The sequence below is a fragment of the Vulpes vulpes genome, unplaced genomic scaffold (genome assembly GCF_048418805.1).
Source record: "Vulpes vulpes isolate BD-2025 unplaced genomic scaffold, VulVul3 u000000652, whole genome shotgun sequence".
NCBI lineage: Eukaryota > Metazoa > Chordata > Mammalia > Carnivora > Canidae > Vulpes > Vulpes vulpes.
Window position 1 is genome coordinate 1,229,158 of NW_027325771.1, and position 24,535 is coordinate 1,253,692.

At 42.7% G+C, this 24,535-nt stretch overlaps 1 protein-coding gene across 7 annotated transcripts in view; it reads right to left on the reverse strand.

Annotated features, from left to right (window-relative positions):
* Nucleotides 1-24,535, reverse strand: part of ARHGEF28 (Rho guanine nucleotide exchange factor 28) — a 300,222-nt gene that overhangs the window by 219,881 nt on the left and 55,806 nt on the right. The gene's annotated exons all lie outside the window — the stretch shown is intronic.

The window sequence follows — 24,535 nt, forward strand, 5'->3', positions numbered from 1 at the left end:
TAAATAAATAAATAAATAAACAAACAAACAAACAAGCAAGCTTGCCCCTGCATACTGCTCAGGGATGATCAAATTGAACATATGGCACTATTCCAGAACACATAGGTTAGTATTTACAGCCACCTTCCCAATTTCTATTCAGATTCACTACTACAAGATACTCTGATACCTGTGCTTTGGAACTCCCAAGCCACCCCCACTCTGTCCAGCCGTTCTCTTATCCCTGGACTGAAATAGGAATGCCATTTCCCACACCGAGCCAGAAGTCCTATCCCCACCAACACTGGGTGGCCAAAGGATAGCCACTCTATTACCAACTAGGACTTCCTTACACACTTTACGTCTGTACACGATCACCCTTGCCTCAAGGATAAATCACCCCCCGGGCATTCCAACGTCTCAGTTTGCCTCCCTGCTCTCATCCCAGGCAGCCACTGGATGAGACCAAAAAGGGGCTGAGACTGAGAGGAACGCTTAGGTCCAACTCTGGCAGAGGTTCCCTGAAGCGTGGGGCATGTGACACATACCCCTTGGGAACAAGGTAGGCAATCACACATTCCAGGGAGAGGGCCTGGCTCTATGGAGGAGTCAGACCCAGGAAGAACACAAGGCAGCAGGTCTCAGGTGACCAGGTCAGGATCCAAGTTCCAGTATTTCTAGCTGTGCAGAGATCAAGCATGATAGGGTCAAGGCTACCAATCTGAAAACACCCCTATGTACTTAAGTCCTTGGAGTTAAGGGTTAAAGTCACACATTACTCATATATATCCTTAGATAATATTTGTTGACCTTAAGGAGCAGGACAGGAACAGAAAAGAAAGGTAGAGGTGGGAAAAGGGTACTCACCCTACAAGCTGCTTGGACCCACAGCCTGCACCACCTTGACCTCCTGCAAGTAGCCAAGTCTTAGTTAGGACCTTTGAATGAAGGTCCTAGGGAAATAGGTCCCACACTGGCATGTTTTTTTCCCTCCAACCTGTGTAGTTGACCCAGAACTCCCTTACACAAGTCAAGATTTGTACATTTAAGACTGTCATCTTGCCCCGCGAAAGTTTGATTCCCACAATCAGTGTTTACTGAGTGTCTCCTCCGTACCATGCTCGGTCCTCGGTGAAGAAAAGCAGATGCAAAGTCTCCACTCTCACAGCTGCCTCCCTCAGTTTGTGTTCCGGTAAGTAATCACAAATTATGACGGATCAATTTTAATAGAATCTATAAGGTATTTTATGTTTCCCTTTGGTACATTTAACCTTGGCAAAGGAATCAAAATCACTTTCAATATTGCTTTGTTGCTTGATGGCTAACAGTCCTCATGTGAATAGTCTGCCTCAGAGGCCAAGGACAACAAACGATGTTTCATCTGCTTCTCTTATGGGCTATTTCTGTCCTTCGGTCCAAGGAGCCCTTCCGAAGGAGCGTGGCCAGGAGTGTGCCGACATCTGGCGACCCTTCACTGCCCTCAGCTCCACTCAGAACTTGATGGCTGCTGGACCTACCGCCTAAGCATCCTGGGACACGGTCTCTTCCACCCGCATAGACTGCCACAAAAAAGCAGCCGCCACAGAAACCCCACCCCACTCTGGCGCTCCCGAAGCCTAGGTCTAAGCAGGCTGTGGACAGGCTGTCGTTGGCGGGTACTCACAGGCCTACTGATAAGCCGCTTCGCTCACCGTGAGCATCATTCCCATCATCCAAGATCGACAGCTGAGATGACAACACAGGCCAGAAAAACGTATCCTTTAGATGCCTGGTATGGTCCAGGAAATCACAAGAGCTAGAGACTCTGATGAGAAACTGGATCTCCCCTGGCCCACAGCAGGCAGGCTAAAACTAAACTAAGCCTTTCCTTCCCCATCCCCTAAAAGCAACACAAAATCAAATGGGCAGCTCACCTTTCAGAGGTGTACACACTCAGAATTTGGAGAGACGGGTTAACCTAGCTAGGACACTGGCCACAAAGTGTCTTGATTTATATAAAAACTGAGAAGGATGTTGGGACACCTGGGGGCTCAGTGGCTGAGCATCTGCCTTTGGCTTGGGGCATGACCCCGGGGTCCCAGGATCAAGTTCCACATCGGGCCCCCTGCATGGAGCCCGCTTCTCCCTCTGCCTGGGTCTCTGCCTCTGTGTGTGTCTCTCATCAATGAATGAATGAAAGAACGAATCTTTTTTAAAAGACTGGGAAGGACTCTGATCACCATATTTCTAATTAGTCAATAAACAATTCCTGAGTGCTTACTCTCCAGGTGCCACATGCTGCCTGACGCTCACCTCAAATGTCACGGAGTTAACCAAACCCTTCCAGTAGTCAGGTATTAGGTAGCAGGTGTTCAGTTGGTACTCATCAAAGAGAAGGTAAGTGCATCGGCTGAGTAAAGGAGGTCGTTGGGAGAGTAGAGGAGGGAAGGAATGTAACTCAAAGTAGGAAAGGACACAGAGTTTCTCTCTAAAGGCTCTGTTTTTTCATAAGCCTGACTCAATGGCTGCTTGCTTCTATCTCCATATGTCAAGGGCTTTCAAAGGATAAGATATCCTCCACTTGTTTTAAATGTTTTATGAAGACCAAACAATTCATAGAATTAAATGCCACCTAAGAGGATCTGAGTCCTAAGGACAAGCATTGCGGCTGTGAAGTACTTCAGTCCCCAGCATGTTAAATCCTCGACACACACACACGAGAGTGTACCAGCCACCCTTCCCGAGTTGTGTCCGCGAACCTCCAGTCCCCTTTGTCCTGCCTCTATCAAATGTTACCCATCAGCAGTGCAAAAACCTCACAACACAATACACCAGGATGATGTCCCCATGAACCAGGGTGTTCTGACACACTGCTAGAGGGAGCAGACTATTCTAGAAAGTCTTCTGCTAGATGCCATGACTGTGGTGGTCACTGAACCTGCTGGCTACTCAAAAATCCCAACCCAAGACATATAACAGCTTTATGATGAGGTGAAATGTGGCCCTTCCTGGAGACAGCGAAGGGTCTTCACTTGGGACAAATCCTAACAACATACTTAACCCGAGCATGTAAGAGAAAGGGGGGAGAAGTGCCAAGAGAAACAAATCAACATGCCTCAGGTAATCCATCTCCTAACTCAAACCAAAAATATGCAAAAAAAAAAAAAAAGATGATCGTATGGTCAAGATGAAAGGCTACCCCCGGCATAGGGGAAAATAGAACAGCTGAGGTAAAAATGAAAAAGTAAAAATTGAAAAAAAAAAAAAAAAAAAGTAAAAATCGCCACCGCGACTGTAATCCAGGAAAGCTGACGAGGCAAGTCCAGTTCTAGAAGTTAAGGCTGGAGTGTGCAAGGTCCTTCCGCAGAAGCCTCCCTCCTTCCAAACGTCTGAGCTTCGTGCTGCCATCAACTGTGGCTTGAAGAATAACCCAGAATGTGTCTTCCGACCTCTCAGCCCTGACGGTGCTTCAGTAACCCTCCGTGGGCGCTGGCTCACGGGATCTGAAACTTCTCCTTATACTAGGATTCATGTTGGAAGTTTCTTCCCGGAGTTTCTCATTTTCACATTTAAATTATTTTCAAAAAGCCCTTCATTTTAAAAAATCCTCCACTGGCTCGTGACCTGGCTTACTAACTCTGACTGGACAGGTTCACAGCCAGCAAGGCCGTTGGGCTTCTCCATAAGGCAGCCTCCGAGGCAACGCCCTGCCAACAGGCAGCAGTGTCCTTTAGGAACTTCCAGGAGTGTCACTGACCTACCCTCGGTCAACGGTGGGCCTCTCCCCCAGGACCTGTAGCACCTTGGTGCCAACACACCTACAGGCATTCGTCCACTGGGAGAAGCACAGAGGACCCAACAAGTCACCTTGGTCAAGGCCAGAAGTGACCGAAATGCCAGCTCCTATTCCCTCATGGCCCAGGCTGCTCCTACTGCCGTAACCACAAACCAAGAACTTCTTTCTCCGAGTTCTGGAACCAAGATCGTGGTACCGATACGCCCGTTGTCTCGGGAAAGCTATCTTTTCACCATAACTTCACACGGTGCAAAGAGGGAGAACTCTCTGGGGTCCCTCGTAAAAGGGGACTAATCTCATCCGTGGAAGCTCCAACCTCCTGACCCAAGCACCTCTCACAGGCCCCCCTCTTCAGGCCAGTATCCTGGTTGTGAGGATGTCAACACATGGATCTGGAGGGGACCCAGAGAGTCCCCATATGCTTTCCCACAGCACCTCCCCATATGCTTTCCCACAGAAACTCCCACACCAAGTCCTTAACTTCTCTTTTAAACCAAGCTGACTGGGATGCCTGGGGGGCTCAGCTGGTGAAGAGTCAGCCTCGAGCTCGGGTCATGACTCCCGGGGAATAGGATCAAGCCCTGCTTCCGCCTCTCTGCTCAGCAGGGAGTCTGCTTCTTCCTCTCGCCCCGCCCCCCACTTGTGCACATGTGCACATTCTCCATCAGATAAATAACTATTTAAAAAAATAAAAATTAAAGAAAAACAAACCAAGTTGACTGTGAAAGTGTATATGCAATATACCCAAATAGGTAAATCTCCCTACACGGAAAGAGGATTCCAACTACCTTCATTCTGACTCCGGCTTTCTAGTGGGTTCACTCTTCTTCTCAGCTCACCTCTTAACTCCGGCCAGAGACCCTGCTGGCAAAGTCTCCCACACTGAGAGCTGAACCTTCCCTCTCAAGCAGTAAACAGCGCCCAGAGCCAGCCAGTCCCTGCCTGGGACCGACCCCGAGACCATGGTCACCCTGACCTCTGCTGCCCACCTGCATGTACCCGTCATCCTCTGTCCCATGTGGCCCATACACAAACTGGGAAGCATTTTCAGCACTTTGGGGACAATCTTTGCGACATGAGTCCCCTGTCTTCTTAGTGATGGCCTCACTCAGTGAATTCCTTTGTTTTACCACCGTCCATCTCTGCCTTAGGGTTTCGCCAGCAGTGACCTGCAGAACCTGCTGCCTGGGACCCTGGGAGCCAGGGGCTCTTGCACTCCTGCGCCTCAGCTACAACTTCAGTAATATTCACAGAATATACACACACTCTTTTGGGAATATGTAGATCATAATTTTAAAAGACTTTTCAATCACTGAATTCATGTAGAAAGGTAAAGACGCAAGGTCCTTGACTTTACCTCCACCAACGCCTTGAAGTTCAAGGGGTAAGTTCATCAAACATTTGTTTAACTAATGACAACGGAGGGCCAAATGCTCTGCTCACCCTCCCTAGGGCTGACTAGGCCAGGGCCTGAGAGCAACCTTAGTACCATCCCTCAAGAGATTATGTTCCCACAGGAACCAGCTGTTCATACCTCCTGCAGGCTTGCCTTCTGGCAATCAAATAATTAATAAAAGTGAGGATCAAAGAATCCTAAACCAAAAAATTCTGGATGTGGAATTCCAAGACATTGTGAAAAATATTCTCTGAAGGATCATTCAGGCAATTTGACTAAAAGTCACCAATTTAGCCATAAAACATGTAGTTGCATAAATTGACTGGTTGGGTTTTCCCTGCTACGTTGTCCACGTGACATTTAACTTTAAAATAGAATACCTTCCCTCCTGCACTAATCTCCCCTGGATTATGGCTTTTCAGTTGGATTCACATAACTTTTTAGATACATCGATTGCTATCTGAACGCGCTTCCTACTCAAACACAGAGCATTCTTTGTTAACTGAACTCACCACATAAACTCTTGCTATCTCAACCCAAAATCTAAATATGTTCAGATGAGAAATGTCTATAGTTTCAGAGTGATGCATGAATTATCTTTAATCTCACCCTGAGACAGAGTGAAGACTGGGCACAATTCGAAAGGTTTGGAGGATTTTAATCAATAACCCATACTACAGGGATGGCTAACAAAAATACTTCAAGTATCTTTATCAAAGTTTATACAAAACCATTTCAAACCCATGAGGATAGCAACTATCAAAAGTAGAAAATAATCAAACTCCAATAAAAAAATATACAAAAAAAAAGTAGAAAATAGCAGACATTGGTGAGGATGTGGAGAAATTAGAATCCCTGTGCATTGTGGTAAGAAAGTAAAATAATGCAGCCACTGTGGAAAATAGTTTGACGATTCCTCTAGAAGTGAGAGAATCAGAGCATGATCCAGAAATTCCCTTCTAGATATACAACCAAAAATATTCAAAGCAGAAACTCAGATACTTGTACACCCATGTTCACAGCAGCAACGTTCACAATAGCAAAAGGGAGAAACCACCCAAATGCCCATCAACAGATGAACTGATCAGTAATTGTAGTATACAAGCAAATATTATTCAGTATTTAAAAAAATAATAAAATTCTGACATATGCTAGGACATAGATAAAAACATTCTAGGTGAAATAAGCCAGACACAAAAGGACAAAACTGTATGATTTCACTGATGAGACACCATGAGTATTCAGATGCGCAGACAAAACAGAATGGCAGTTGGCACAGGCTGAGGGAACAGTGGGGAGGGAGTTACTGTTTAATGGGTACAGAGTTTCAGTTGAGGAACACGGAAAATTCCGGAGGTGGGGAATGGTGATGGTGGCACAACAATGTGAATGTACTCAAAGCCACCAAAATGTCCTTATAAACGGTTACGTGTTAAAATTTATATATATTTTGCCAAAATAAAGGGGAAAAATCTATTTTAGAGACCATAAGATATCAGTACACATCTACTAGAAAACCTAAAATAGTAATAGTTTTATTTTATTTTATCCAGATGAGAAGGTGGATATTAAACCTACTGCAGTCATCATTTCACTCTATGTGTATCGAACCAACATGCTGTACACCTTAAATTTATCTAGCGATGTAAGTCAATTATTTCTCAATAAAATCTAAAACAATGCTATGTATTGAAAATGATGCAAATAAACTGGATCTCGCATATATCGTTGGTGTGACCGTAGTACGGTACAGCCACTCTGGAACAGAGACTGACTAAACACATACTTAGCGTACAATCCAGCAACCACACTCCTGGGCATTCATCCCAAAGAGATGAAAATTCGGCAAACACAACCTATAAATAATTGTTCACATCAGATTTATAGCAGTCAACACCTGGGAGCAACCAACATGTCCTACCATGTGCGAATGGTTGAAAAAAATGTAACACATCCAAACCAAGAATACTGCTCATCAGCAAAAAAGAAGGAACTGCTGATACACACAACAGTTTGAATGGATTGTAAGGACGTTACACTGAGTGAGAAAAAGGCAAAAATCGAAAGATCACAAGCTGCATCACTCCGCTTACCTAACATTTCCAAATGAAATTACAGAAGTGGAAAACAGATCAGTAATTTCTAGGAGTTAGAGTTGAGGGACACGTGGTTCATTCACATGGAGGTTGAAGGTACTTTCAATGATCTGCCATCAAAAATGCTTTGAAAATTATTCTGTATTCTCACCAGGACCACATGCAATTTAGTTAACGTCCCTCCCCATCATTCCAACCTCCACTGAAAGCACAGTGGTAGCTACCCACGTAAATTCCAACGACAGCATGTCACACACCAACTTGCATCCACCACAATTTGGCCTATTTTCTTCCCAGTTTTGCCCCGGGGGAAAGGTTACTATTAAGTTTGATCAGTGCTATTGACACAATACCCTCTTTTTTCCCACATTTAATCCTCTACCACTTACGTATACATTTTTATAATTCAAGAACACACTTTATTTCAAACAAATATAATATATAAAAATCTGAATGCAAAGGCAGAATTTAGTATGATCATCACGTGTTCACCACTGGGTTTTGCTGAAGAGTGTACTCTCCTGCTAAAATGATTGTTTACCTGTAACTGTCCCAAAACACTCTTGCTACTATATTCTTCGCTGAAGTAGTGCAGGTGTAAGGGATCATAAGAATCACAACACCAAAAGCAAACAATTGCAGTATTATGAAAGCCAATGTTGGATTTCACACCGAAAAAGCCATACAACTCATGTTGGTACCACTAATCCTTAGGACAGTTTTCTTTACTGCAATGCCAACTGTTTTCAGTTTCTTACAAAAATATGAATTATCCCCTTCACACAAGATTTTATGATGAGATTAAATGACATTTGTGACTCCTGTTTGACCCACAAATATTCTTAATTTATGACCGGCCAAGTACATGTAAACAGATTTATAAAATTCTATCATTAAAGCATTAATCTGAACATCTCTACTGAAAATGAGAACCTCATTAATTTTTTAAGTACTTAGCAGAGTTACTTTCGTTTTTTAAATATTTCTTAAATCCACACATTATATATACATAGAATATATGCACAGATATACATATAAATGTGTATAAGTGTGTACATAAATGTGCATATCTTTTTTAAATTCTTTATTTAAATTCAATTTAGGGAGCAGCCGGATGCTCAGTGACTGAGCATCTACCTTTGGCTCAGGCTGTGATTCCAGGGTCTTGGGATCAAGTCCTACATCGAGCAACCGGTAGAGAGCCTGCTTCTCCCTCTGCCTGTGTCTCTCATGAGTAAATAAAAGTTTTAATTAATTAATTTAATTTAGTTAACCATTACTACATTATCGGTCACTGGGGTAGAATGTAATGATTTATCAGTTGCATATAATACCCAATGCTCGTTATATCAAGCATCCTCCTTTAATGCTCATCACCCAGTAATCCCAGCCCCCTGGCAACCTCTTCCAGCAACCCTCAGTTTATTTCCTAGACTTCAGACCTTCTCACAGTTTGCCTCCCTCTCTATTTTCATCTTATTTTATTTTTCCTTCCCTTCTCCTACATTCATCTGTTTCTTAAATCCCACAATAAGTGAAATCATATATTTGTCTGTCTCTGAATGATGTATTTCACTTAACATAATACCCTCCAGTTCCATCCACATTGTTGTAAATGGCAAGATTTTGTTCTTTTTTTATGGCTAATATCCCATCGTGTGTGTGTGTGTGTGTGTGTGTGTGTGTTGTTGTTGTTGTTGTTGTTGTTGTTGCTTCCCTATCCATTCATCAATGGGCATCTGGGCTCTCTCCATAATCTGGCTACTGTGGATATTGCCGCCATAAACACTGGGGTGCAGGTGCCGCCATGGCTGGGCTGTACGATAGTTCTATTTTTAACTCTCTGAGGATGCCCTGTCTTCCAGAGAGGCTGCACCAGCTTGCATTCCCACCAACAGTGCAAGAAGGTTCTCTTTTGTCTGCATCCTTGCCAACATCTCATTTTCTGTGTTGTTAATTTTAGCCATTCTGACTGGTGTGAAGTGGTATCTCCTGTGATTTTGATTTGGATTTCCCTGATGCCAAGTGACGCTGAGCATTTTTTCATGTGTCCATTGGTCATTTCATGTGTCTGTTGTCTGTTCACGTCTTCTTTGGAGAAGTGTTTGTTTATGTCTTTTGTGCATTTCTTGGCTAGACTGTTTATTGGGTGTTGAGTTTGATAAGTTCTTTATAGATTTTGGATGCTAGCCCTTTGTCTGATAAGACATTTGCAAATATCTTCTTCAATTCCACAGGTTGCCTTTTAGTTGTGTCGACCATTTCCTTTGCTGCGCAGAAGCCTTCTTTTTTTTTTTAATAAATTAATTTTTATTGGTGTTCAATTTACCAACATACAGAAAAACACCCAGTGCTCATCCCGTCAAGTGTCTATCTTGATGAAGTCCCAAGAGTTCATTTTTGCTTTTGTTTCTCTTGCCTTTGTGTGTGTCTAGCAAGAAGTTGTTGTGGCTGAGGTTACAGAGGTTGCTGCCTGGGTTCTCCTCCAGGATTTCATTTTGATGGACTCCTGTCTCATACTTAGCTCTTTCATCCATTTTGAGTTTATTTTTGTGTATAGTTTAAGAAAGTGGTCCAGTTTCATCCTTCTGCATGTGGGTACCCAATTTTCTCAACTTCATTTGTTCAAGAGACCTTTTTCCATTGGGTCATTAATTTCTTTTCTTTTTTTTTTTTTTTTTTTTTTTTGGTGGATTCTTTGTTATCTGTTCTCAAGGGAACTTAAGAAGCCATGTTTCCTCTTTCTAGAAAGTCACATTTAATAACTATAACCATATTTCAACCAATAAATATTTATAGCAGATGCTTAACTGTATTCGGCTTTAGTGACCCATATTTTCAAACTCTCTCCCATGCTCCCCATTTCCCACATCCCATATGACCCCAGACCAGCCCTCATCCATTTGCTGCTCCACAACCTGGTCATTCCAAATTCTGAGCTGGCACTGACATCTTCAGAAATCCCTAAAGACAAACCTAGTCTCTGACATGCTCTACCACAACAGCTCTTCCTAAACTGCTTAATGAGCTCTCCCCTGCAGCTCTCTCTCTAGCTGTTCCTTCCACTGTTATGATCTTCACAAAAGTAAAGGCCTTTAAGACAAGCCTTCTGGGAAAACACGGAACCTCAGTAGCCATGCGCTGCCCCCCCACCACCCGAAGTCTCCCCATCTTGCTTCCTGCTCCAGAAAACACACTGTCACTGTGACTCCGAAACAGACCACCAGGGAAGGACCTCAGGCTGTGGGTTCTGCCTTCAGTGGTCCCACCACCTGTCACAAGACACAGAGGTTCTCCTCTGCACTTAGAAGAAAATATGCGCAAAGTTACGTGTGAGGACGTGTAACCACCACCTAAGGTGATACAGGGAGGCAGAGTCAGAAGACCCGGTTTCAGTGCTCGCACTGCCCTCCCTCAAGGCGTGATCTGCACCAGCCTCTGGAGCCTGAGGCTACCAGGCCCTCTCTCCCACTCTCTGGGCTGCCTCAAGCCCATGACCCTCTCAGACCATGCCCCCTCCTGTCCTGCCTGCCCGCTGGTGAGCCCACCGACCCTCCTAACCTCAGACCCTTTAAGAAGTGTTCCCTGAGCCCCTCTGGTGGTTCCAGAAGCATCTTCAGCTCATCCTTACCCACCCATTTCTCACTATTCACTCTCTAGGATTATGCTGCCTCCCCACTAATGAAGTACTGAGGGCAGGATAGCATGGTGGCCTGCTTCTCCCCATTTGTATAGCCTGTGCCCAGCGGATTTGCCATAAAGCTTAAGCTTTAAGACTCCTCCTCTACAAGGCCTCTTCTGAGGCCAAATGTAACACATAGGGCCCTAAGTGTTATGTTTGGTTTTTTCTTTTTTTTTTTTTTAAAAAAAATTATTTATTTATTTATTCATGAGAACACAGAGAGAGGGGCAGAGACTCAGGCAGAGGGAGAAGCAGGCTCCATGCAGGGAGCCCGACGTGGGACTTGATCCTGGGTCTCCAGGATCCCGCCCTGGGCCAAATGCGGCGTTAAACCACTGAGCCACCAGGGCTGCCCGTTTGGTTTTTTTCTAAATTTCCAATAGTAACATACTTTAAATGTGACAGTTTGATCTGTGGAGGTCAGGGTGGTCACTTTGGCCACCAGAGGAAAACAACATAGACTACTGGGAAATGACCTTGTCATTGAGTGTTTACCCCAAGTGTTTTGGGTGAAATGTCATGGAAAAATATAATTATTTTCTATTCTATGCTGGAGTTAGGTGGGAAATGTTTTAACGGCCACTGAGTACACTTTCTTTCCATGCGACTTCCCCTAGAACATATTCCCCTTGCCTGTTGGGTGGCACTAATGTGTCTGAAGGCATTTTCAGGACTTGGTGAAGAGGAGGCTGGAATGTGAACATATATGGAATTTCTCAGCTTTTAAAAATTTTGTCATTTCTCATTATACTCATTTTGATGTACTTTTGTTTATATAATCTTATGTTCTTTTTCTGAAAAAGAACCCTTCAAATTGCATAAGCCCAGGCCTCATAAAACCTGGACCTGCCCCTGCCTGTTGGCACCTGACTTGGCACATTTATCTGGTCAAGTGTAATAACGCACGCCCAAATGTACCCAGGCAGGTCATCTAACATCTCTCAGTTCACCTCCTCCAATAAATAGCAGTGTGTGCTTCTAATGAAAGAGCTAATGTGTAAAAACACTTTGCACAGCACTACAAGGTGCCTCAAAACAGGTCAGGTAGTAACAGGTAGACTTCTTTCCAACGCCATGGAGTTGGAGTTCATCTTCTACTAAGAGATAGGAGAGACTAGTCAGGAATGCCCAGGAGGAGGGGGGAGTTCGTGGGACATCATTCACAGATCATCTTAACTGAGTTAGGAATCTCTTCAGAAATCTTCAGCTGGACAAGATAATCTTTTAATTCCCTGTTATTTTCCCAGAACGTCCTTCCTGTTAAATTCTAAACCCTAGCTAGGAATTGTCTACCTCACAAAAACTTAATTTTTGCATTGCATAATTTGGGAGATTCTATGTGATGCCTCTATAGTTAAGCCTCAAACTCGGAGGATGTGTTCCCCACAAATCTCCTAATTTTCTTTTGTTACAGTCCCCTCCTAACTGGACCTTTGCTCTGACTACAGTGCACCTGGAATAAAAATAAAAAATAAAAATAAATAAAAAAATAAAAAACTGCCCCTATCCCAAAATAGGGGTGGTCGTATACCTGCTGGGAAAATCGTACAACAGCACAGAAATAAGGAAGCAATAAAATTGAAGAGTGTCCTGAAAACTGACCACTGTTTGAGTCGAACTAAATTAGAACTACATATTCATTTGACAACACTAATTGAGCCCGGCACTGTCCTGGGCACTGCAAAATCAGGGGACATAAAAAATATTTTAAACCTCAGCTGCCTTGAGGATCACAAGCTTAATAAAAGAGATCAAAACAAACAATAATACAACCTCCCCATAAACCTAAAATGGTAAGTTGGGTGTCCCATTTGGGCTGAAATCTGCACAATGAGTAAGAATTTAATTATACCAAGGGAGAGGAAATAAGAGTGTGCCAAGGACAGGAAGCAGCATATACAAGGTCTGGCCAAATGAGTAAGCATGACACTCATGAGGCCCTGAGAACAGTAGGGCTGGAGTTTATGTGCAAGGGGTTTATACAATCGTAGATGTGACCAAGCGCCACCTTTAATTATCATTTTTTCAGCTGGGTCACCCATCTCCCCAGTGACCACAGCAGCCACAGTCTAGAATGTTGCTATCATGGGTCAGAGAACAAGCTTACTTTCCCTCAGTGGTTTTCTAGAAATTCAGTCAGCCAACATTTACTAAAAAGCTGTAATACACTGGACACCCCACTAGATTATTTCAATATAATGAAAGTTAATAATCTGTGTCCACAGGACACCTAGTTGTGGTATAATAGAGAATGCCCTGGGCTGAAAGAGGATCTGGGGTTCAAATCCAAATTCTAACAATTCAGCTAGGTGGCCAGTCCTTGCCCACTTCTGAGCCTATCACAGCTCCTGGCCAAGATAAGTGAGTGCTGAGAAAGAAAAAACAGTCCCACTTCATTGAACCTCAGCTTTCCTTCTGTAAAGGAAGGCTAATTCCTATGGTTTTGGTTTTTTGTTTTTATTTATTTTTTTTTTTAGATTTAGTTACTTATTTATTCATGAGTGACACAGAGAGAGAGGCAGAGACACAGGCAGAGGGAGAAGCAGGCTCCACACATGGAGTCTGAGGAGGGACTTGATCCCAGGACCCTGGGATCATGACCTAAGCCAAAGGCAAATGCTCAACCACTAAGCCACCCAGGTGCCCCTAATTCCTAGGGATTTGTATGTATTGAGAACTCTTTAAAAAGTATACAGTACCATGTCTGGCACATAACAGATTAAAAACCAAACATTTGTAATATATTTCATTGGATCCGTGTGTCCATTTTGCTCCAAATTATTTCTCCTACTTAAATGTGAAAGTTATTATTCTGTAGTGGAATTTTCATATTTTATATTTTTTGAGGGGTCACTTGGCAGGATGAGCACTGGGTGTTATATGTTGGCGAATCGAACTCCAATTAAAAAAATATATACAAAAATAAATAAATTTTTCTAAAATTTTTTAAAGCAGAAAGCAATTATTTTCTTTCAATTATCTTTACCTTTGGAAAGTCAAGCCTTTCAGGCCACAAGCTCTATCCATGGTACCAAGGGGTAATATATCCTGATTATCAAAATAACTAGGAAGCAAAAGCATCTTCCAAAATGGTAACCTAGGGCACTGGGTGGCTCAGTGGTTGAGCGTCTGCCTTTGGCTCAGGTTGTGATCCAAGGGTCCCGGGATCGAGTCCCACATCAGGATCCCTGCATGAAGTCTGCTTCTCCCTCTGCCTATGTCTCTGCCTCCTCTCTGTGTCTCTCTCATGAATATATAAAATCTTTAAAAAAAAAACAACACAGAAACAAAATGGTAACCTAACCCATAAAGTTCAAACAAGTCTTAGAAAACTTCCCAAAAGATACCAAATGTGTAGCTTTTCCACAGTCTCAGCCTAGATACAATAAAGTATCCCATGCCTACCCGAGAGATATTTCTGGTTATGGAGCCAGCACAGCTTGGGCAAAGGTCTGCTGTAGGAAAATAAAACCCACCAAGGTAGAGAGAGAACTTGTCTGATCAAACAGAGGATAGGGATACAAAGCAAGGGATGAATCTGTAAGACATAATATTTGAGGGCAAGAATAAAACATTGACAAAGTCTAAGAAAATGGCAACTCTGAAGAGGTTACAGGCAATAACTTGGAGATGAATTTGCATAATAGCTGAGGAGAGAAAACAGACAATCCTGACCATGAGCCCATCTATCTAGACAAATGGTCACCTACAAAGGATGAAGGAATGGAGGAATCAGGAAAACTCAGATGTCAAGTCACCATGCCTGGGAGAATGGTGATATGGGAATAGCATTGTGGAAGTTGGACAGGTGGTTAATTTGGAGAAGAACTGAAAGACTGTTTGAAATTTAACAGTGTGGATTTGAAGTGAGCACTAAGTGAATGGAAATACCAAGCAGGCCAGCTGGAAACAGAATATGTGGCCTGGACACAGAGGTCAGGGAGGGGACCCTCATGTGGGAGTCTTTAAGGAGGTACTGTGGTTCCCACAACGGGGGAGATGAGCTGGCCTAGAAAGAAGAAAGGGGTGGGCCCTGGGAACACTCATATAAGCAGAGGGGAAGAAAACACAATAGCCAAGAAAGAACTCAGTAAGAAACAGCAGAATTCATGAACATCAACAATCACATAGGGCAACTTCCAGACCTGGACTCCCCGCCAACTTGGCATTTCATTACCTTGCCTTCCAATGCTTCACATGACCTGGTTTTGCTTACGTCCCTGACTGCTCTCCTCTCTTCCATGAACCAGCCGCCTGAGCCTTCTCCTGTCCCCTAAATATGCAAAGTTCCTTAATACTTTAGGACCCTTTGTGCTTTCTGATCCTTCTATAACACTACGGGGGATCCTTGCTCTCCCCCTAGCTCATGACACACACCACTCTCTATAACATCACCACATTGTGTTGCTCTAATGTACCACTAACTGAAGAGCTAATGTGTTTATTTGTTTACCTACTTACTGTCCACCTCTCCACTCTCAAGTAGGCCCTGGGAGAGCAGGTGTTAGAATCCTGTTTCCTGGGGATCCCTGGGTGGCTCAGTGATTCAGTGCCCGCCTTCAGCTCAAGGTGTGATCCTGGAGACCAGGGATCGAGTCCTGAATCAGGCTCCCAGCATGGAGCCTGCTTCTCCCTCTGCTTCTGTCCCTGCCCCTGTTTCTCTGTGTCTCTCATGAATAAATAAATACTATCTTTAAAAAAAGAAAAAAAGAATCCTGTTTCCCTCTTTGTTACATCCTTAGTGCCTAGAAGAGTGCACTGTCCTAAGTAGGGACTTACACAACTCTGATTAAGAAAGAGCAAAATCGGGCAGCCAAGGTGGCTCAGCAGTTTAGCACTGCCTTCAGCCCAGGGCGTGATCCTGGGGTTCCGGATCTCATGTCCGGCTCCCTACATGAGCCCACTTCTCCCTCTCTCTCTCTCTCTCTCTCTCTCTCTCTCTGTCTGTCTGTCTCAAATAAATAAATAAATAAACAAATAAATAAAATCTTTAAAAAAAAAAAAAGAGCAAAATCGGTGACCTTCATGAGATCAGTTTTGATAAATATGGCCAAAACCAGACTGTATAAATGATGAAAAAGGAAAAGGGTCAGGAGTTAAAAACAGCCCCTCCAACCAAGCACATGTACATGCTGAGGGGCGAGAGGCAGGAGTGGCTGATGCTGCAGGACGGCTGTCGCATCCTCTGTAGCAGCTCCTACCTACAATGCGTTAGTCAAACATTTTAACTGGATCACGTCTTGCTGCTCCTGAGGATTCTCTGAGAGACAGCTCTGACCCCTATGAACGATGCCTAAAACTGTGAAAATGGTAAATGTATTTTTAAAATCCAAGAGAACAAAAATGTCAATTACTTTGCAGTCTGTGCTTAAAACTACAAGGCTGCTGTTGCCCAAAATGTGGGGGCGGCCACTGATACGTGGGCAGTGAGGCCATCAGACTTGACGACATGTGGTCCTCCCACAAAGAAATTCCTTCAAACTTGGGCAGCAGGCTGGATTCTTCCCGAAGTTTCCCGCAGTTGGACGTTTTACGTTTGGGCCTTTGTCTAAAGTCTGCATGCCCGTGGGGACAGAACGGCACCAGAACCGGCACCGTGCTGGAAGGCAAGGGCGACAGTGTCCGCCTAGGGCAGGACCGGGCGACAGTGTCCGCCACCGGCTCTGCTGACACCGGGGAAGAGGCTGCCGTCTGCTCCGTGCCCCCGCGGTGCCCGGGCTCCGGGGCGGCACTTGCGGCCGCCTGCCAGGTGGGTGAAGCAGTGGTCGCGGCCTGCCACTGGGGGCAAGACACACCAGCGCAGTGTGCCCCTCATGGAAAAGATGAGAAGTGGCACAAAGCTGAAGGCGGGACCACGAAGGACGAAGTCAAGCTGGCGAAACCAAGGGGCATCAAGGGGCGCCAATGTAACCTGGCTCAGCCGAAACACAACGGAAGACGCCGGACAGTACGTGGCAAGTCGCCGGGATGCACGTGTGGCTCTCATTAAGTCGGGACACTTAATTTGCTAATAAACGGCCATAGAGGCAACATGTGACCGAGAAGTTGTTTTCAGGCAAAAGCCGCTCCTGGCTCCTGGCTGTACTGGTGCGTGGAGGTCCCCTCAGGCACGCCCTCTCCCACCCGAGCCCTAGCGGTTCTATTAATTTGAGCTGGAGAGCTCTTTGGGGCAAATGAAAAACAACTACTGCGCTCAGACTTTTTTGGAGTAAATTAGTTTGGAGGATCAGGGCTTGTCCTGATTTAGTTACAGGCAAGATCCTCTAGCAAGACCAAAAAAAAAAAAAAAAAATTGAGAAAAGGGAGATGCTTTCATGGAAAGCCCAGGAAGTGACACCATTCTTCACCATAAAAGGTCAAGACAGGGGCACCTGGGGGGCTCAGCAGTTGAACGTCTGCCTCTGAATGACCCCGGGTCCTGGGATCGAGTCCCATGTCGGGCTCCCTGCACGGAGCCTGCTTCTCCCTCTGCCTGGGTCTCTGCCTCTTCTCTGTGTCTCTCATAAATAAATAAAATACTTTTAAGAAAAACTCAAATAAATAAATAAATAAATAATCTTAAAAAAAAATCTCAAGAGAGACTGCATGCTTGTAAAGAACAAAATGGCACCCTTGAGTAATAGCCAATGGTGCAATCAACTTGTGGAGGCAGGACATTTTGAGGGTGGGAAAAACCCAGGCTTATTGGGGTCTCTCCCAATTTCTGAACAACAAAATTTTATGACTTCTAATACATCATCAAAACTTCTCAATATCAAATCAGCTCAGTTAATGAGTCAAGCAAGTCACTCTCCCTGAGAACTTTAATTTCCTCATCTCAAAGTCAGGGTGACCAGGCAAAAGTCTCAGAGCTACTCTCCCCGCCAACACTGGGATAATCGTGGAGAGAGGCCACAGGCAGCCATTGGGATGCAGAGCCACCAGCAGGGAAGGAGCAGCATCTGGAGGACAGGATTTCCTTCAACAGGAACCAGAAGCCAGAGGGAGTCTGCACGGGTCAGGAAGGAGGCGTCTGCCAGGTGAGCAGAGAACAAAGCCACCAAGTCCCCTCCTCCATAGGAAGCGGCCTCCCTAGGCTAGGAAACAGGTGGTGGGACCTGTCCTCGGGTCCTCCCCCCATAAGGCTGGGACCAGGAAGGGTGCACTCAGCCAAGGACTCAAGGAAGCTACTCCAAAGCCCAAAATATAAGTGCTTGTCTGGGGGAGGGTCACCTCGGCTACCGAAGGAGCTAATCAGATCTCTAACCATCAGATTACACTTTCAATTAATATATACAATGAGCCCAGCAGCCACTAATATTCTTGGGACAAACACAGCAGGATGCTGTGAGCTTGAAGAGTAGCAAACATGAGATGCTCAGGGAATAGGGAAGCAGCTTAGATCCAGCTGGCAACGAGCTACTGAAGTGAACACTGCAAGGCCAAACCATTAAACCATTAGCAGCCTCCAGAGAGAGAGCATGAGGCTCTTCCCAGCGACTTGTTACGATGAACACGCCTGAAGGGCGGAAGAGAGCAAGAGCCCACACGCAAAGGTTCACAGACACGCCCTCTGCAGATGTTAGAAACCTCTCCATGGAGTAGATCCTCGCATTAACCGGAATTCAGCAAACGTCAGAGAAGAACCACAGCAGAAAATTAAAGATCAAGACATTTTTGAGCATTTATAAAATATACAAAATTTAACACACTGCTTTTCTTTACACAGTGAAAATGAGAACACCCAATTTTTCATAACTAGTAGTTATCAAAGCTAAAAAAGACTAGATATTTAATATATCTGAAAGTTACTTAATGAAATGCTGCTACATCTCATTTGCAAAGCAACCCATTAAAATTTGAAATACACCCTTCATTCAGCAATTCAACTCCTGGGAATCTCTACTACAGAGACAAAAATATCAATATATAATGACATACAAAGATATCTAGTAAATAATTGTTCATGGTTGCCAAGAACCAAAATAAAGTGAATATCCATCCAGAGACAGTGCCCTGGTCCACACCCACTCATTAAAAAGAATGAGTTTGAGCTACAGCTGATGATTTAGAGGAGTTTCTACCAACTATTGCTTAGTTGGAAAAGTTACAGAAGTCCAAATATGAGCCAAATTTTTAAAAACGATTTTATTAAAGCTGCGTCTAAGTTTATGCACAGGACTGTAGAAGCACACGAAAATGTGTAAATATATACATCAAGTCTGGTTCTCAAACTGTAGCGTGCAACAGAACTACCTGAAAGCTGCTTTCCAACGCAGATTGCTAGGCCCCACCCCCAGAATATCCGATTCAGTAGGTCTGGGGTAAAGGCCTCAGAATTCTTTTTGCCAGTAAGTTCCAAAGGAATTCTAATGCTGCTGAGAGAAACGCATCCATTTTCAACAGCAGTTACCAGTGGAGAGAGAAAAGGAGGTATAAAATGGGGAGGAATTAATTAATAGAATCTGCCCAGGATCCTAACAGATTTTCCATAGGATTCCTTTTATGGAATATTGTGTGTTTATTTGCAAAAAGTAATTTCTAATATTTTTGCTTTATTTTTTTATGATGAGCAAGAGTTAAATAACTTTATTTAAAATGGACCTATTTTTATTGAGGAAAAAAATCATTGCAATCAACAATTTCTCAAAGAAGAGCTCTTCTGCTTTACTCACAGCACGGAGCTGATTTTGGGAAGATTAGTGCTAATTACAACTTACATAAAAATAAAAATACGTGGAAAGAAATTCCTAGCTTAACAAGTAGAACATGTATGTGTTTTAGGACATTTGTCAATCTACAAAAACTTTGAGAAAACCCAATTTTAAAAAAGTAACCAAAAAACACCCAACAGCAAAAATATTACTTGGCTTGTGAATGCAAAATCCCTTTCTGTTTCAAAATTCAAATACCAAGTAAGCAAAATCTCTCCTCCTTTTAAACTCTGCTTGCATCATTTCCTATCTTTTTATGTACAAACTAGGAAACAAAGGGCCAAAAACAACAAACTAAGAAAATAAAAATAACTTCATGACTTCCAATTTAGAACTTTTAAGCTCCCAAGTGATTACGGAGGTTTAAGAGAGAGAATAAACATGGAGATCAGTTATATTCACCATAATTGACACTCTTCCAGGCTTTCACACTTGTCATCAGTTTCATCATCACAACTCTGCCAGCTTAACACTCATCCTCCTCTTAAAACCATGTTGTCTGTCACTCAATCTAAAAACAAAGCTGAGGGGCATCCAGGGGACTCATTCGGTGAGCACCCCACTCTTGTTTCCAGCTCAGGTCATAATCCCAGGGTCCTGACGTCAGCCCCGTGTTGGGATCCACACTCAGCCAGGAGTCCGCTTCAGGTTCTCTCTCTCCTTTTCCCTCTGCCCCTCCCCGCCCTTGGTACTCTTTCTCTAAAATACATAAACATACAAAATCCTTAAAAATAAATAAAAATAAAAAACGAAAATTAAGCCTAGACCTCAAACCAGATCACATGCATCTGTGTTTTTCTTTTTCTATCGTGAACAAACAGCCTGGCCTTCAACGTGGCTCCTTTAGTGCCCCTTGAAGCACAGACGCAGGAAGCTGCTCAGAGGCTGAAAAATGGATTCACAAGGCTCACATCCCCATGGTCTACAAATCGGTATTTCAGAATTCTTGGCTACCAGATGCCAACTCTTGCTTCTTCTCTAACTTTATTACACAGTGCAGGGTTTCTTTTCCTGCAATAACAACTCAATGGATCTCCATTGTTCACTTCAAAAATCAGAATGAGTCTGGCTGAGTTGAGGAATATCCCTGCATCTCCAACACTAAGATTGCCTCCTTTAACGTTTGCCAAAAGAACTATAAAGTTCTACAGCACACCAGACAGAATCAGAGTCATAATACGCTCTGAAACAAATTCCTGACATGCAAAAAATTTTAAGTTCTTTGTGCATACAGTAAAATACACAAGATTATGAAACTATTATGGGCATAAGAAACAGGCCAAGATTTGATAACCACATAGGGACTAAAAACAAACCAATGGAAACTAAAATTGTGCTGGCAAAACGGTAAACTAAATAATACAGAAAACTGAAGTAGAAAATAAAATAAAAACTGAAGTAGAAAATATAAGGGTGCCTGGGTGGCTCAGTTGGTTAGGCGGACAGCTCTTGATTTTGGCTCAGGTCACAATCTCAGGGTCTTGGGATCAAGCCCACTCTCACCACTTTTATTCAACATAGACTGGAAGTCCTTGCCATAGCAATCAGACAAGAAAAAGAAATAAAAGGCATCCAAATCAGTAAGAAGTAGAAACTTCCATGATTTCCAGGTAATAAGATACTATATATAGAATTCCCTAAAGAACCCCAAAAATCTCCAAGAATTGATAAATGAAGGAAGCTCTCTACTATTTTTAGTAAGGATTCTCTTTAGTGACCTAGAAGCAAAGACCTCTGACCCTTAAAAATGAATTCTTACGTTAAAATGATTTATAATCAAAGGAACAACAACAACAAAATAATCACCTGAACAGGGTGGAGGGTGGATCAAAGCTGAGAATAATTCCCATCACATTTTCCCCCCATAATTATCACTCCATTTATGTGATCTAATTCTCCATGAGATAGATTTTATAATTTATATTTTTAAAGACCATCTTAATGAGATTTTTTCATTAGCATGCAATTATTATTTTATAATTTAAAGGTATCTCAGTATGCTATAGGCCCTTTAAAATTACTAGTTATATTTGGGTTTTAGTTTAATTATACACTTGCCAGAGTCAATCTGTTTTTCTAAAATAAAAAATCGTAACAAATAGAATTATTAGTACGTAAAAGTAACAAAATAAAGAAATCCAATATATTGCTGTCAAGGGGCACCTGGCTGGTTTGGTCAGCAGAGCCTGTGACTCTTGATCTCAGGACCAAGAGTTCAAGCCCCATGTTGTGTACAGAGATTACTTAAGAATAGAAAATCTTTAATTATATATACATATTGCAGTAAAATAAGAAAACACCTTATCTAAATAAATGCCTTAATAATGAATGCTTTAACGTCAATAAAATTCAACACAAATATCAATAAAACTCTGAAAAAACATACTAAAATATCAAAAGTGCTCACACTGGTGACAGGATTAAACATGAGGTTCTAATTTTTCTTGATATTTCCAATTGTTATAACATATGTAAAATGTAAATATGAATTTTAAAAATTAAAGATTTGTAAACCAGATTTTATAAACTAGAAGCTAGAAGTAACTATTTATCAAACTTCTCAACACAAAAAAGCAGAGAGGAGGCCTGCCTCAAAATACAGCAATAAGTATTAGTATAGTACTTATGTGTGCTGTTTATATGTTACTAATTTGGTGGAAATTGGTTTTAAGTCTTGTTTTCATTAAAGTATATCCCTTCTGGCCTCTTACTGCATGTGCCCAAGTGGTCAAATTGGCTGACATCAGTTTGTAATACTGACATAAAAGTTTAAGTGAGGGGAAAAAAATCAGTTATAATCAGATTTGTATATATAAATAATTTTTACATATTTTTATATTTTTTATATTTATATATAGATTTAATATATATACAGACACGTATGCATGTTTTAAGAGTCATGTTAAACATAAACAATCTATTTCATCTAATCTAAGGTAATCACTTATATCAGTTATAATTTCTATTTTATATTCCACCAAAAAATTACTAATTATGGCAGGATTGAATTTCATTTTATACTAATTGCAAGAACTTCTAAATTTAGACAGATTTTATGTATCAGGCCACTGTTTCAATGTCTTCCATGTTACCTTGTATACAGAGTAACTTAGCTTTTTAATGCCAAGTCTAGTGGAATCATTCTGAAAGCATCTAATTCACGTATCACCAGCAAGGCACACAGGTAGTCCTAAGTGACAACCACAGGACCACTGTGACCAAGGACACGTAGGCATAGATAGTAACTACAACATGGCACATAAGAGCATCTCAATTTCAGAGCTGGTAAAACGAGGGGGCGAAAAGTCTGCACCTTAGAATGACAAAGACTTTAACACAGTATCTATAGGGGGTGAGATTATGAGTAATGGTTTCTTAACACCTTCCATATATTTCATCTTATTCCAGTTAGTATATACGGTCTGACGATTAGAAAAAAAGTTATTTTTGCTTTTGTTTGTCCTTTAAGCCCCTTCTCTCCATAGGCTTTGTGTACTGACTCTTCCCTAATCTGATCATAGTCTCATAGGTAGGAATCAAAATAGCTACACTAGTATGTTCATCAACTACAAGATTCTAGATCTTTTTCTTTTTTTTTTTTTTTTTTTTAATGATAGACATAGAGAGAGAGAGGCAGAGACACAGGAGGAGGGAGGAGCAGGCCCCATGCCGGGAGCCCGACGCAGGATTCAATCCCGGGACTCCAGGACTGCGCCCTGGGCCAAAGGCAGGTGCCAAACCGCCGAGCCACCCAGGGATCCCCAAGATTCTATATCTTGATTAGGTTTGTGGGATTTGTTTTGAGGCAGGAGAGCAGGGCAGAGAAAGTAGAGCTTAAGAAGAGGAGAATACCAAAAAAAAAAAAAAAGAAAGAAAGAAAAAAGAAAAAAGAAAGCCAGAAAACCAGGAGCTATTTACAGTTGAGCCTTGGACCAGTCTTCGTCTATAATTACGGATGAGCCGAGCCCAAATGTCTATACTTTATGATCTGCAAATCGCAACCTAGAGAGTACTACGGACCACTGGGCAACCTAGGAGGCACCTCTCTCATTATTCTGACATCCGTTCATTCTATCATGTACTTTTCTGCAGAGAATAGAATGGAGTTTGTATAAGGGAAGAGGACAGGTAGGGGAAGGAGGAGGGAAGGTGGGCTACCTGGGTAGTGAATGAGATGTGGTATGGGGAAATGAATAAATAGATTTTAATCAAAGATTCTGATTTTCTTCTAGTTCCTCCATTACATTAAGGATTAACTTAAATGGAATTCATACTCTTAGCCTAGATGCAGTTCTGGGCCTGAACTCCATGAGGGGATTCAAAGGTCACCCGAAACCAAAGTGCCCACCCCCCACCAACTCAGATTCCAAGAAAAGAGGTTTTGACTGAACTAAGGAGGGAGGGTGAAGACATCTGCCATCTTCTTTTTTTTTTTTTTTAATTTTATTTACTTATGATAGTCACAGAGAGAGAGAGAGAGAGAGGCAGAGACACAGGCAGAGGGAGAAGCAGGCTCCATGCACCGGGAGCCCGATGTGGGATTCGATCCCGGGTCTCCAGGATCGCGCCCTGGGCCAAAGGCAGGCGCCAAACCGCTGCGCCACCCAGGGATCCCGACATCTGCCATCTTCTACGTGAAGACACCATCCATTCACTTCCCTGTTGTGCCCAGTAATTGTTCTCAAGAATGGAATCCTTCCTCCCTCAACGCAGAAGGCACGCCTGACCGGGCATGTCCCCTCAATCTCCACCTAATCTATGGATGCCCCAGTGCCTTGCTCTTCAAATTCCTATTTTATTTTAGCTGCCACAGCTGCCACTAAACCTTACTCCCCCAAAAAAAGACACACAGAGAAAATATTCCTGAATATTATCAGGAGAGCGTAATATACAATGTTCAAAAGTCATTCACAT